The sequence below is a fragment of the Macrobrachium rosenbergii genome, chromosome 25, assembly GCF_040412425.1.
Source record: "Macrobrachium rosenbergii isolate ZJJX-2024 chromosome 25, ASM4041242v1, whole genome shotgun sequence".
Lineage (NCBI taxonomy): Eukaryota > Metazoa > Arthropoda > Malacostraca > Decapoda > Palaemonidae > Macrobrachium > Macrobrachium rosenbergii.
In genome coordinates, this window is record NC_089765.1 from 27972917 (window position 1) to 27986909 (window position 13993).

Genomic DNA, 13993 nt, shown 5'->3' on the forward strand with positions numbered 1-13993 from the left:
GTGGGTATTAAGAAACATTCAAGTCACTTCAGAAGAAACCTTTAGATTTATATGAGGTTGGAGTGTCCACATGTAAGAGGAGAGAGAGAGAAAGTGATTATTAGCTTCATTACGTACCAGTAGGTAAGTCATGCAATCTTGTGGTGAACAAACTGAAATGGTCTTAATTCAATATGGTATGAACATAAGTATTAAAACTTGCATGTCATTTCTGTGTACAGTATTTGTGGTATTTTACTTTATCATCAGAAAGGCTTTAAAGGACTACCAAAAATGTTGACTAAACACTAGAGGGAACATGGAGACTAGTGATCCCTACACTATGAAAACTGTCCCCTTTTGTGTAATCAAAACCAAAACAGCCTTCTGGAGTCAGACAAAACACATTACCGATCACCCAAGATGAAGCATGGTGGTAGCTATCCCAGAGTTCCCATACTGCAAGTGGCACTGAACGGTTAAGGAAGAGGATTTCCAGTAGCTTAACATCTTGTATGTTTAATTTCTTGTTTTTAATGAAATTTGGCCATTGCTGAGACAGCTTGAGTAATGGCACTGTGAGTTCTTTTCGCTTTTGTGTTGGAAGAAACCTGAATGTGGGACTGCGAATAATACTCTGAAGAAGATCCCTTGATGAAGGTGACCTCTTCAAGATAAATTCATCTGTCAAGGTTCTCAGCATCACAACCTTTTAGACGAACACAAACTTGTTGTCATATGACAGTCCAATTCTGTCAGTTCCTGTAAAGCACAGTAAAAAAAGAAAAAAAGTAAAAAATGTGCCAAAGTTTCTTCGGCGGAATCGAGCTCTCTGTACAGCGTACAATGCTGTATGAAACTCTCAGCTACCTGGCAGCGCTTAGTTGCTCCCCAGATGCGATCAAGTGAAGACGCGTGGGCAACGCCTCCGGAAAGCGCTGCCAGATGCACGACCCATGGCTAACCTTACCTTAGATAAAATAAAAACTAATGGGTCTACAGGGCTGCAATTTGGTATGTTTGATGATTAGACGGTGGATGATCATCATACCAATTTGCGGCCCTCTAGCCTCAGTAGTTTTTAAGATCAGAGGGCGGCAGGAAAAGTTTGGACGGACAGACAACGCCATCTCAAGTTTTCTTTTATGGTAAAAAAATGGCAGGAGTTTACTTTACTTCACGTAAATTACAGCATCCAAGCTAAGGGTGTACACCATTAAAATGAAAAAAGCTGCTATCACGCAACTTGTTTCCAATGAGGGGTCTAACGTGTCACTGGATCAATTACAAACTCTGAATCTTATAAAACAACACAACTGTGAGAATAAGTCTCTCATAACTGAGAGAATAAGTCACTCGCATGACTTATCAGATGGATCCAATTTTTTAACTTGACTTTCTTGGGGTGTGAGAGGTCGTTGCAGGGTGGCTGTCAGCACTGAGACCAGTGTCACTGAAATGAACATCTTCAGAAAAAACTGGTCTATCATATCTGCTTGGGATGGGTCCTTTAAAGGGGACATCGGTTAATCAGAGATCTAGCACTTATGTGAAGTTGATGGGAAAGGTTTCTTCTTAGGATCTGGTAACCTGATACTTGTCACCATGGCAGTTAGATGTAAAAACTTTGTGGTTATTTCTGTAAAACAAGCGATCCAGAACACTCTTCATGAGACAGATTTCCTCTGCAGCACTCGGTCTAGCATCTACTGCATAATCCTCAGGCTTTCGTTTACGACGTAGTTTTCTTCTTACGATGGTCAGACCCTACGTTTCACAATGATCCTTGCCCGTATTAAATGCTTCTTAAGTGGAATTTTTACGTGCTTCTACTAATTTCTCTTTCAAAGAATTAAGATCAGCAAAGCTTCACTAAATTCCGTTTCTGGATCCAGAGGACGTTTCTGCATTCCGTTAATGAATGATAAAGGATTTATCCAAAAAATGTACAAGTTAAAGAAAATCAAATGCAAGCATGCGCTGCAAAATACTGTGAACACCATTCCGTGTTTCAGTCGTGCCGTCATTCTCCCTTAGTTGATACAACAGTCCCACCTATTCATCCAGTTTTTCTCGTGCGACTTTTACTGCTTCTTCTTTTGCACTCTACTGTTGCCGATTCACGATAAATATAGAAATCTTAAGCAGCTAGTGCAGTTCATCCCATCGAGTTGCTGAATGAGCAAAGAAATAATAGGTGGGTTCCATTATATATATATACTCGTATATAAATACGTACAGTAACTGTTGTTTCCTGACTTGTAGCATGGAGACAAGCTCAAGCTTTGGTTATTGCAATTTATGAACACTGCTTTCGGTTTTATTTTATATATATTCTCTGTTGAACACCTGAAAGATAACCCGACATGACAGACGTATTATAAAAACATTATGAAAAATCACTCCCAGAAGTCGATTGGCTCCCCCATTTTAGTTTTCTGTAAAAGAAAACTATTGAGATGGCTTTGTCTGTCCGCCCGCACTTTTTCTGTCCGCCCTCAGATCTTAAAAACTACTGAGGCTAGAGGGCTGCAAATTGGTATGTTGATCATCCATCCCCAATCGTCAAACATGCCAAATTGCAGCCCACTAGCCTCGGTAGTTTTTATTTTATTTAAGGTTAGCCATGATCGTGCGTCTGGCACCGCTAATGGTGCCAACAACTCACGCTACAACCGGGTCGTAGGTGAAAGTTTCATGGGCAGCGGCTGAGAGTTTCATGGGCCGTGGCTGATAATTTCTTACAGCATTATACACTACAGAAAACTCGATTGCGCCGAAGACACTGCGGCGTATTTTTTACTTGTTTACGTGTTTTTTTCACTATCAGTAGCATCCTTTTCCTTTATCTGAATGAATTCAATAAATGATGCATTCATCTCTACTTTTATTGTCAACAAATCGAATATTTGGGTCAATTGTTCACGACGGACTTACTCAGGTGGGGAGTAATACAGAATATCTTTTCTGCATACTACTGACGAATAATGATTTTGCGCAAGTGAAACCATGAGCTTTATCAACTTACTTTGGGTTTCGATTTATTAACTCGTTCCTGGATTTCATGAGAAAGATAAGAAGTTTACGTTTGTTTCGTTGTTTACCCGTCCCGTTCTAAATGTTCTCTCATTACTGGATCATATTTTGCTATAAAATGCAGATGTAAAAGAAATTTGCAAGGTTTTCGTTTGAAGTTATATCCCTGTAAGACCACGAAAGGCAAGAGCCTGAGAAGCTAAGTATTCTATACAATCCAGCATCTGTCTTGCTCACTTTGTTTCCATGGGTAGTCATCAAAATGCCAAGCTTAAGGAAAATACAGCATTCAGTTTCTTTCCACGCAGCAAAATAATCACCGTGAGAGTCACTATTCTGCTAAGAGAAACCGCCATCTGTTGAAAGCAGAGCGACTATCAGGTGCCTTGCATTTCAAGGAAGAAAGACAACGAAAGCTGCATGCTAGTTCAAGTATGCTACCTTATGTACTGGGGAATACGCTAACCATGAACGATGGACCTCTTGCTCACTCATCAGGCGTCTTTGAACCGAAATGCAGCCGCAAAACTCCCACCCTTTGGTATCAGACAGGCCTTTCATTTGTTGAAATTCGAGTACTCCAACTTTAACAATCTCTATGCAATATGCACTTGTAACAATTGCTGACCCTGTTGTATCAAACTTCATACAACCAACGTTAGGCCTACTGTGTGTTAGAATATTCATCGTTTATCTTGGCAACAGCATTCTGTGCATCTGTTTCTGAGGAAGCAGAGTTTTCTTCAGTCTCTTTATTAAGATGAGAGCTCTAGGTAAGGCTAAGAACAGTGCCTCATTTCCTTTTTCAAATGAAAGAGCAACATGTTCACACTCATGCCCTTCCCATTTGGTCTCTGCTACTATCAAGAGGAGTGAACGGCTATTTGCTTGACTCCAACATCGAATCAACCAACTGCCCAATTTTTTGCACGCCTGCAGCCCACTTTCTTTTTTTTTTTTTGACATGGATAAAATAAAAAAAAAATAAATATTGAGTGTTCTTTAAATTTTCAAAATGAAGCACAGGCCCGTTGCACATTTGTTGTTAAATATAATGATTTTTTCGGGGGGAGGGGGGGAAGCATGTTATAGGATAAGTAGGACCACGATAATCCCAGACAGGGCAATCTCCCTCTATTTTGATAACGTCGGATTAATAATTATTAACAGTCATTATACGCCCGATGGATTTTTGCTCACCTTCACCCCTGACCCCGGGGTTATTGCCCCCTGTCGCCCCCAATCTGTCTTGCCCGTGACCTGTCCGAATCAACCCCCTCCATTCTTCCACCATCCATATTAACATTCATTGCCCCTTCTTCCTAGTGTCCACTTACCCTCATAGTCTTATTCTCGTTCGCAATTTCTCTCAACTTCCTTCTCTTTCCATAGTTTCGGCAATTTCTCTTCGCTATCCCCAGCAAATGCTGTATCATCTATTCCACTCAATTTCTTATCCACAAAATTTGCACATACAACCATACAGAACATATACACATGTACCTTATTACTAAGGTGCAAGAATTTCCAAGAAATACCTAACATAAAAAAAAACATTCTGCATGTGATTATCATGCATTTTACTGTGAGAACACTTGTATGCTTCAACGATTTCTCTTGTCATGAGAGAACTATTATCCAAGTAAAACTCGACATAATTTCCTTCCCTTGAGTCACTACGTTGATATTACCATTTCATAGCCATGTTGTGCTCTTTGCAATCAACATACTATTCGCGTGTACGACATAGTAACTGAGGACTAAACACATGTGCCCCCTGTGAGGTTTGAACTCACGACCCCTGGTTTACGAGACCAGTGCTCTACCACTGAGCTAAGGAGGCGTCGATGACGTCTCCATATACTTTTTTTGTTCTTAATGTGATATTTCTAATCTAGCAGTTATTCTCTTTACTGAAGCCTTAATGTAACGGTGGATATATTTATTCACCTCAACTGGAAGCAGCATCAGACCAAAGTTCTCTTCGAGTAGATAGACTCATTCCGTGACGAGAACCTCAATATCGCTCTTGGAAGGGCGTCACCGATATGGTAATCGAGATGGAAGAGATAATGTTTCCAACAGGTCCTGGTTTCCAATAACCCTTGGGAATCTTGCCTCAACGTCCTAATATTTCCACTGCTGGATTTCGAAGCTCCAAAATTTACCTTGGGGAAAACTCTGCAACAGGATATAAAACGAAGACCGTTTAAAATCAAAGTGCATCTCTTAATAAGAATCTTGTGCATGTTACCAGGTATTTGTCTCATATGAAATATCCTTGCTAATGATAATGTTATATATTCGCATTTTAAACCCCTCAGTTAGATTCTAAGATACGAGAATAAATAGAAGCGGAAACATAATGAGTTGGTAAGCGGACAGTGATGTGATCTTAGGTGTTATTATTTGTACTACTAAACCGAGCTCTTGTGTTGCAGAACCAATATCGCCATTATTGCTGTATGATGAATCAACGCTTTCTTTAGATAATTTTTTACAAATGACTTTGAAGTCATTATGTTGCTCTTGGTCGAAGAAGAGGATGTTTTAGAAAGCTCCTACAAACGCATCCAGTTTATAATGATATACGAAGTAAAATACCTTCATCCTCAACAATCTTACCAAAAAGATCAAATCAGTATTAATCTTTTCTTGTTCTTGAGGCTTAGTAAAGAATAAACTGAAGAAAATGAATGAACAATGAAGGATCGTTGGCCACGCAAGGAAAACAACAGTTAAACACACACACGCGCAAGAACAAATCAGAGCGAGGCAGGGAGCCGCTGGAAAGGCTTACCACCACGCGATAGCTACTGCAAGAGCGACAGGAGGAGGGAGAAGGCCAGATCTGAAGTATCGAAGGCTTCTCCTCTCCATAAGTTAGTTTCTTAAACAGAATATACTGACACCGAATTCTATTTTCAACGCGTGAATTGTATGGCTGTCACATAACAGCATTAATCATCATCATGACGTGTCCACTGAGTTTTGACGCGAGTGGCAAGAGGAGACGTACAGGCAGGTTGAGCCAGAGTGAGTGAGTCTTACACGCAATCTACATTCATACGGCTAATAGCGTCTACACTACTTTACGAATAACAAAAAAAACGGCCCCCCATATCAAATTACATAAGTAGGAATAATGAAAATACCGAGAACACCGACTGCATCATAAGACTTAAAGACGCCCACTTTCTTAATCCCCTCTGGCTGAGACTGGCTCCCCTCTCTGCAAAAATCCCGCATCCATAAAAGTGTTCCTTTATGTAAACCATCCAGATTCCCTGTACTCTCTTTGTCTTTTTATTCTCATTCTGCTGCTTCTCCAGCCGCCTTTTCTCTTCATCTCTGGAAGCTGCGCCCACACTGACTTCTCCCAAGAGAATCTGCATTTTGTCGTGTGACTGAAAGCTTTCTTGGGAATATTTCTTCAGCAACTTCACTCAGGTCTCACCGGTCTATTTTTTTTTTAAACTGGTTTAATTTTTGAATTTTTATTTAACTTATATCAAAGATTTCTGTAATCAGTTTGGTGTTATGTAAACGTCTATAAACGATTTAAATGAAAGGAAATGTATATGATTTACGGACAGCCCGTGTAGTCTGACATGTATGCATTTATGAAAATGTAACACTTCACAAGAAGCAAAATGTCTCTTTTACATGTTGCTATGTAACAGATGAGTAACACTCCACATTATGTTCTATGAAAATGCACTGAAGAGACTTATAATAATAATAATAATAACGTATTATAATTAGAGACCGAATAGCTAGTGTCATGCGGATTGGCCAGATAAAAAAATTCTCATTATACTCAACATTATGTAACTCCTTAAAGTGCTTTAGGGTTCAAACGAAAGCATCACTACCCTAATACTATTCTCCTTGCATTTTAATACATTTTTTTATCTATTTATTGATTTATTCATTTATTTCTTTCTGTTCTTTCTGTATTTCCCTGTTCCTCCTCTTACTTCTTCCTAATGAACACCATATTCTTTGGAAGCTTGAATAGGTTTCATCTACTGAATAATAATAACAAAATAGCACTTGACCAAAAATAGGTTCTACACTGTGAAAAGTTCATGTACAATGTGTAACGTCGTTAGGATTAAACGTGAATTACACAAGACCCCTTTTTTCAACTCATGCGCTTCAAAAACATGCAAAAATAAAAAAAAAATCTTACACGTCCTGTCAGTTTGGTCAAGTAATACGTACAAAAAAACCCCATGAATATAAAAAAATATATATATAATTAGCATCCATGCAGTTTCCAAATTCAACTTCATCTTGGTCAACGCAAGAATCTTACTCGAGATAGTGCTGTATCGTAAAATATATATATTTATAAAATCTGGAAATGAGAAATGGTTCGATGATAAATGGCAAGATTCAGATAAAAAGGAATGAGAAGAAATATCCAGTGAAAACAAATTATGCAGCGAAGTCACTGATTTAAATATTTTCAGCCCCTCACCAGGAGGAGGTACAGGTACAGTAAAAGGAACTGTGAATGAATATCATATCCGGGGTAAGGGAATGGCATCTGAAGCTCTGTTGAACTGTACTGAATCCAATGTAGAATGTATGCCAAAGGCCAAGCACTAGGACTTATGAGGTCATTCAGCGCTGAAACGGAAATTGACATTAAAAAGTTTTGAAAGGTGTAACAGGAGGAAAACCTCGCACTTGCATTATGAATCAATTGTTAGGAGAGGGTGGAAAGTAAGATGGAAGAAAGAGAATATGAAAGAGATACAGTAAAAGGAACGAAAGGGGTTGCAGCTAGGGTCCGAAGACACGTTTCAAAGAACCTTAAGTAATGCCTACAGTGCACCACATGAGGTGCACTGACGGCATTATCCCCATACGGGATTCTGAACCTCTGTGCTCGGTCGGAAAACACTGTTTGGACTTAGTCTCATGCTTGTGCCTATTCGTACAGAAGACGAGAAAAAACTCTTCGTTATTTTCATTTCTCATTTTCTATTTTAAATGATCGTCACACTATCCTCCTCCTATTTTAAAAACATTGCTTTTCCTCTGCCAAACTCTTTTAATGTCGCTTTAAACTTTACGCTCGGGCATTAGTACTACAGTTCCTTTGACTGATAATCATTAAAACAGTTTTTTATCTACAACTTAATATACAAATATACCGATGCAGTGAGGTACTGAATTTTAGCTCATATTTTTTTCTATAAAATTATCATAATCCTTTGCTGAGCCAGCTATGTTGTATTCCGAGGAAGTTTTAATATTCTATGAAGAAATGTACATTATTTATTTTTATAATTACCCGGATTGTTCTAACCTTGGCCGAATTCGGTCACTCAGTTTATGAAAAAGAAAATTCAAAACACTTGATTATATAAGTGCAGATAGTAGTAAAATTGCTAGCTATTAATAATGATCACTTTTAGTGTCCCTAGCCGCTACCTGCTATTTAGACTCAGAAATTATTTTTTAAAATGGGACACGATCACCAGCTTTAATATCTGTCATCTGAAACTGACTAAAATATATTGGTTTATAGTATTCATAACATGGGAGCAGCCCTGACTAAAATTACAGAAAATTCTAAAACTTTAAAAATACATCGTTACATGTACCCTATCATTTTATTGTATAAGTAATTTATTCTGTAATATTACTTCTATCGTTATCATATAATTTTATCACATCTTCAGACCCTGATATTAAAGCCCACAGAACATTCCCGGCTCCGTCCTCGGCTTTCCCCCCGGTATGACTCCGTCGAGCAGGTAACCTCTTCCCTTTCACGACACAGAGAGAGAGAGAGAGAGAGAGAGAGAGAGAGAGAGAGAGAGAGAGAGAGAGAGAGAGAGAGAGAGAGAGAGAAAACAAATAATCAAATTAAAATAAATCGAATTAAATAAAAACAAGTAAAAAATGCACCGAGGTTTCTTCGGCGCAATCGAGTTTTCTGTACAGCATATAACGCTGTGTGAAACTCTTAGCCACGGCCCATGAAACTCTCAGCCGCTGCCCAAGAAACTTCCATCCACGGCCCTGTGGCGGCTTGTCTTGTTGGCACCTAAAGCGGTGCCAGACGCACGAGCACGGCTAAACCTAGCATTAAATAAATAAATACTGAGGCTAGAGGGCTGCAATTTGGTATGTTTGATGATTGGAGCCCTCTAGCCTCAGTAGTTTTTAAGACCTGAGGGCGGACAGAAAAAGTGCGGACGGACACAAAGCCATCCCAAGAGTTTTATTTTACAGAAAAATAAAAAGCATAATAGAAGGATGAAACGCTCATTGAATCATTATTACTCTGAGTCAATAAAAGTTTAATTGATATTATATCATGAAATCTCAACATTTTAAACAATGGCAACTGATCTTTCTTACCTAAAAGTCCTAACAATTGGTTGTCCAGTATCTCGGATGCAGCAAGAGTCTTGCTGACCCCAGAGACTGCATTTTGGTGTTGAGATAAAGACCTGATGCAGCGCGGAGTTTTGCTCAGTAGGAATTGAATTGGATGCAGAATTTGGGCCAAAGGCCAAGCACTGGGACCTGTGAGGTCATTCAGCGCTGAAACAGAAACTGACATTAAAAGGTTTGGAAGGTGTAACAGGAGGAAAACCTCGAAGCTGCACTGCGAATCAATTGTTAGAAGAAGGTGGAAAGTAAGATGGAAGAAAGAGAATATGAAAGCAGGTACAGTAAAAGGAATGAAAGGGGCTGCAGCCAGGGGCCGAAGGCACGCTGCCAAGAACCTTAAGTGATGCCCACAATGCACTTGCAAGAGGTGCACTGACGGCACTAACCACCCCTACGGGTTTGCTCAGTAAGAACCCCGTACCAATTCCAATGCCTCTTTTAGCTTTTCGAAAGCTCCAGTGGAGCTGCTTACCTGAATGAGACTAAACTAAGGATGTACAGTATATGCGAGAAACTATCGTCACTTCTTCACAGCAGCAGCTAGTGGGAAAGCCTTCACCTCTTCTGAACTTTTACGAGAGCGACATTTGTAAATCAGTTCAATAAAATAAAGTGAAAATAGACTTCAATCTATGAAAAATTAAAGTATTACACATGCACAAAGCATATAAGGAAGAGAGGTATAAAAATAATTAACCCCAATTTTTCCCCACTAATTAGCTGTTTATCCTAAAAGTGGGTGGCTTCAGAGGAAAACATGAGAGCAGTCCCTGATATATTCATGTCCTCAAAGATGTATGAAGGATTACGCAAAGACCTCATGAACATCGGGGGGGACTAATCACAATTATTCTAATGTCCTGTTCGCCTCCATCGTTAAGAATCTTTCGTCCCAACATTTCTACAAAGTCGCCGTTTTAACACTTTGAGGTTCTTACAGAATATCATTTCTCGCTATAATGCGGTTCGGAGTCCACAATAAGCTGTAGGTCCCGTTGCTAAGTAACCAATTGGTTCTTAGCTACGTAAAATAAGTCTAATCCTTCGGGCCAGCCCTACGAGAGCTGTTATTAATCAGCTCAGTGGTCTGGTAAAACTAAAGTATACTTAACTTCTCTCTCTTCAATCCAAATCAACTACAGAGCAAGAGTTCGTGTCATATTTTTATTATCACTGTGGTTAGTATCACTATGGAGCTTTACTATTTTCAATTTTCGTATTTAGCCCTCTGGACCTGACTTCTGCAACCATCTAAGGTCCATAGCAGGAAATTAATTATATGCAAACTTTTTTTATTTTTAGTCAATTTTAATATTTTTTTACAATTATTGTCAATATTATTACTGTCATTACCATTTTTATGAATACTATTTTTTCTACTTTTTCAGCAACTGTGTGAATATTGCCGATTATCATTTTTATATCAGGTTATCTTATGTATCTAGATTGTGTGTATTGCCTCTACTTTGTATATTCCATGTATATGGCCCCGATCTGAAATTTAAAAATTATTATTATATTTTCCTCTGCGGGACTGTGGAAATGCAAACCGACGCAACATTTCTATGCCAAAAAAAAAAAACTATTTGTGTATTTATGAAAATATAGTTCTATTATTGGTAAATATTCCGGTGCAGTTGGCGAACACGTTTTCATCACGGGAACTCTTTCGAGGGAGATGCTGTTAAGCATTTTCTTCACATTTTTTTACTCGTTATGTGCGCACAGTCTCAAGTCTCTTTGGAGCAAGAAAGAGGACAAAACTCTCCTTCTAAGTTCTAAGTTATGGCAAAACATGGTGCAACGCTAAATATAGTCATAATTATATTCTGAGAAAATAATTTAAATTATTACAATAAAACACACATATATATATAATATATAATGTATATATATACAGTATATATTTATATGTATATATGTGTGTGTATGGGTGTGTGTATTATACATCAAAGACCAGTTCTTTATTGTGATATGACAGTGAAAACGGCTAATCTTATAAAACAGAGCATAATTATAATCACGTATGTGGGGAAAAATTAAACCATTTTAACGAAAAAAGGAAATATACACACATACAAACATACATATATATCATATATAAATATATATATATATATATATATATATATATATATATATATATATACACACTGTATATATACGAGTATATGTATATAATCATACATAAAAACATTCTCGACATTAACGAAACTTTACATCTAAATTACGTCTGCATCAAAAACAGAAGGGCGAGGGGGACAAAAAGACATAAAGCCCCCGTGTGTGCATTACAAAAAAATATATAAATAACAAAATTGACAAACCCCCACCATATATCTCTTTCCACAGTGGAGAAAACAACTATTGCCCCCTGAGAGAATCGAACTCTCGACCCCTGGTTTACAAGACCAGTGCTCTGCCCCTGAGCTAAGGAGGCGTCTGGCTCACCAGGGCGTTATTTTCAATAGATATATGATTTCCTTTTACTTTCTACAGTAGAACGTTGATTGTTTCGTTTCACGTGAATGTGAAGAAACTATTAAGGATGTATGTTGAATGACGACCCAAGGCTATAGTTACTGAAGCATCCCAGTCAAAATTGTTCTAGCATACAAGCTGTTACAGCGTACTAATCGTCCGACAACGGGACTTAATTTTGCTGGCCAACTCCATTCTGCAATATCATAGATCAATACTGAAGTTTGGTTATACACACAAGCTTGCTGAACCTTTCAACACTCAAAACTAAGATCCAATGAGCCCAGACCGCAAACACGTTATTGATTTCATCAAAGCAAATGCGACCCATTTACAGGCTATCCGGTGCTCATCGAGAACAACGCAAAGTCTACTGCATAATGTTTACAGTATAATGCAGATCAGGGTGCTATAACATGGCACAAAAAATAAATCACCAAATAGAAACAGAACTTTTTGTAAAGTGAAATGCTATGACACTTTTCACACTACGTAACCTTTGTTTTACCAGCGGAATAGCTGTACCTGTATCTGCTTAAACATATATACAAGCACAATGAGTTTTCCCTTCCAAGGAGAAAAGGAATAAAGGTTAATGGAATGCGCAGTGTTTGATAGGGGTTAGTTTCGAGAAACAGCTAAGTATAAAAAACGAGCTGTAAAAACTTGTCGAGGAAGTGGTTGTGAGCAGGAATATGAAGGTAATACAGTAATTGGAAACCAAGATGACAGAGCAATGCATTTTAATATGATGGATGGTGGGAGAACGTGCGTGGCTGATAGGTACTTGGGCGTAAATGTAACTGATAATGACGATCAGCACTACTGAATGATCTTTCAAACTGTAACCAGAAAATAAATGGGACCCGTACGATGCACCAAAAGAGGACCTATAGGAGGACTTCCAAACATTAAAAAGGTAGATGCCTAAGCAATTCTTGCGTAAATTATATTGCAAAACTGTCTGAAGTAGTAGATGACATACGCCTCCACAAATTTCCTTATTACTTTGTACACCAATTGCATAAAGAGGAAGCACTAATTCCACTGTAAAAACTACGAAGCACAACTAACAAATTTTCTCAATTCGAACAAACCTCGAAAAGTCATTTACTGTGCCAAAGGATTAAGTAGAGAGAGACACGCCGAACTTTGCCTTTGTAACTTTGTATGACTAATGTAAGCTGGTCACCAATGGTGGTATTTACTTTGCAAAAAACGCCAGTCCTATCAATAAATCTGAGACTTCTTTTGATATCTGAAGCAAACTTATGATTTATACACATTCCAAAAGATCATATGTTCGACAGTTCGACTCCACAATGAATAATGGAACTGAAGGGTACAATAGGTAGAACCAAGGTCACAGGTCCAACTTTTCAAGCATAAACTTTCTTCCATTTACAACAGAGAAGAAAAATTGCTTTTCAATTCAAAGTATGATCCAGAAAGGAAAAAAAATAAACAAGTCAAACATGCGCCGAAGTTCCTTTGGAGCAATCGAGTCTTCTGTACAGCGTATAATCAAGGCCACCGAAAATAGATCTATCTTTCGGTGGTCTCAGTATAATGCTGTATATGGCGCGGCCCATGAAACTTTAACCACGGCCCGGTGGTGGCATGTCCTACATCGTTGCCAGACGCGCGATCATGGCTAAATTTAACCTTAAATAAAGTAAAAACTACTGAAGCTAGAGGGTTGCAATTGGGTACGTTTGATGATTGGAGGGTGGATGATCAATATACCAATTTGCAGTCCTCTAGCCTCAGTAGTTTTTAAGATCTGAGGGCGGACAGAAAAAGTGCGGACGAACAGACAAAGCGGGCACAATAGTTTTCTTTTATAGAAAACTAAAAAGGACTAAACGCAATGGCAAGGGACATTGAAACACCCTACCTCGTTCACAAACCAACGCAGAGCTTGGCCACTGCTTCAATATATGGTGACCTGTAAGCAACACTTAATGCTACCAAAAAAAAAAAAATAGCTTAGCTCCACAATATCAAGAACTATAATAAGCGTAACAGATTCAGAATTTGCTAAATCGGAATGTTCAGAGTTTCAAGTTTTCTCATA

The 13993-nt window shown here is 38.4% G+C and overlaps 1 long non-coding RNA gene and 2 other non-coding genes across 3 annotated transcripts in view; all 3 read right to left on the minus strand.

The window, feature by feature from the left end:
• LOC136852512 (uncharacterized) overlaps nucleotides 1-13993 on the minus strand; it is a 172059-nt gene that overhangs the window by 1906 nt on the left and 156160 nt on the right. The window lies entirely within an intron of this gene.
• On the minus strand, nucleotides 4787-4858 carry TRNAT-CGU (transfer RNA threonine (anticodon CGU)). Its single transcript has one exon. It is a non-coding gene; the product is annotated as a tRNA-Thr (tRNA).
• On the minus strand, nucleotides 11804-11875 carry TRNAT-UGU (transfer RNA threonine (anticodon UGU)). The gene has a single exon. It is a non-coding gene; the product is annotated as a tRNA-Thr (tRNA).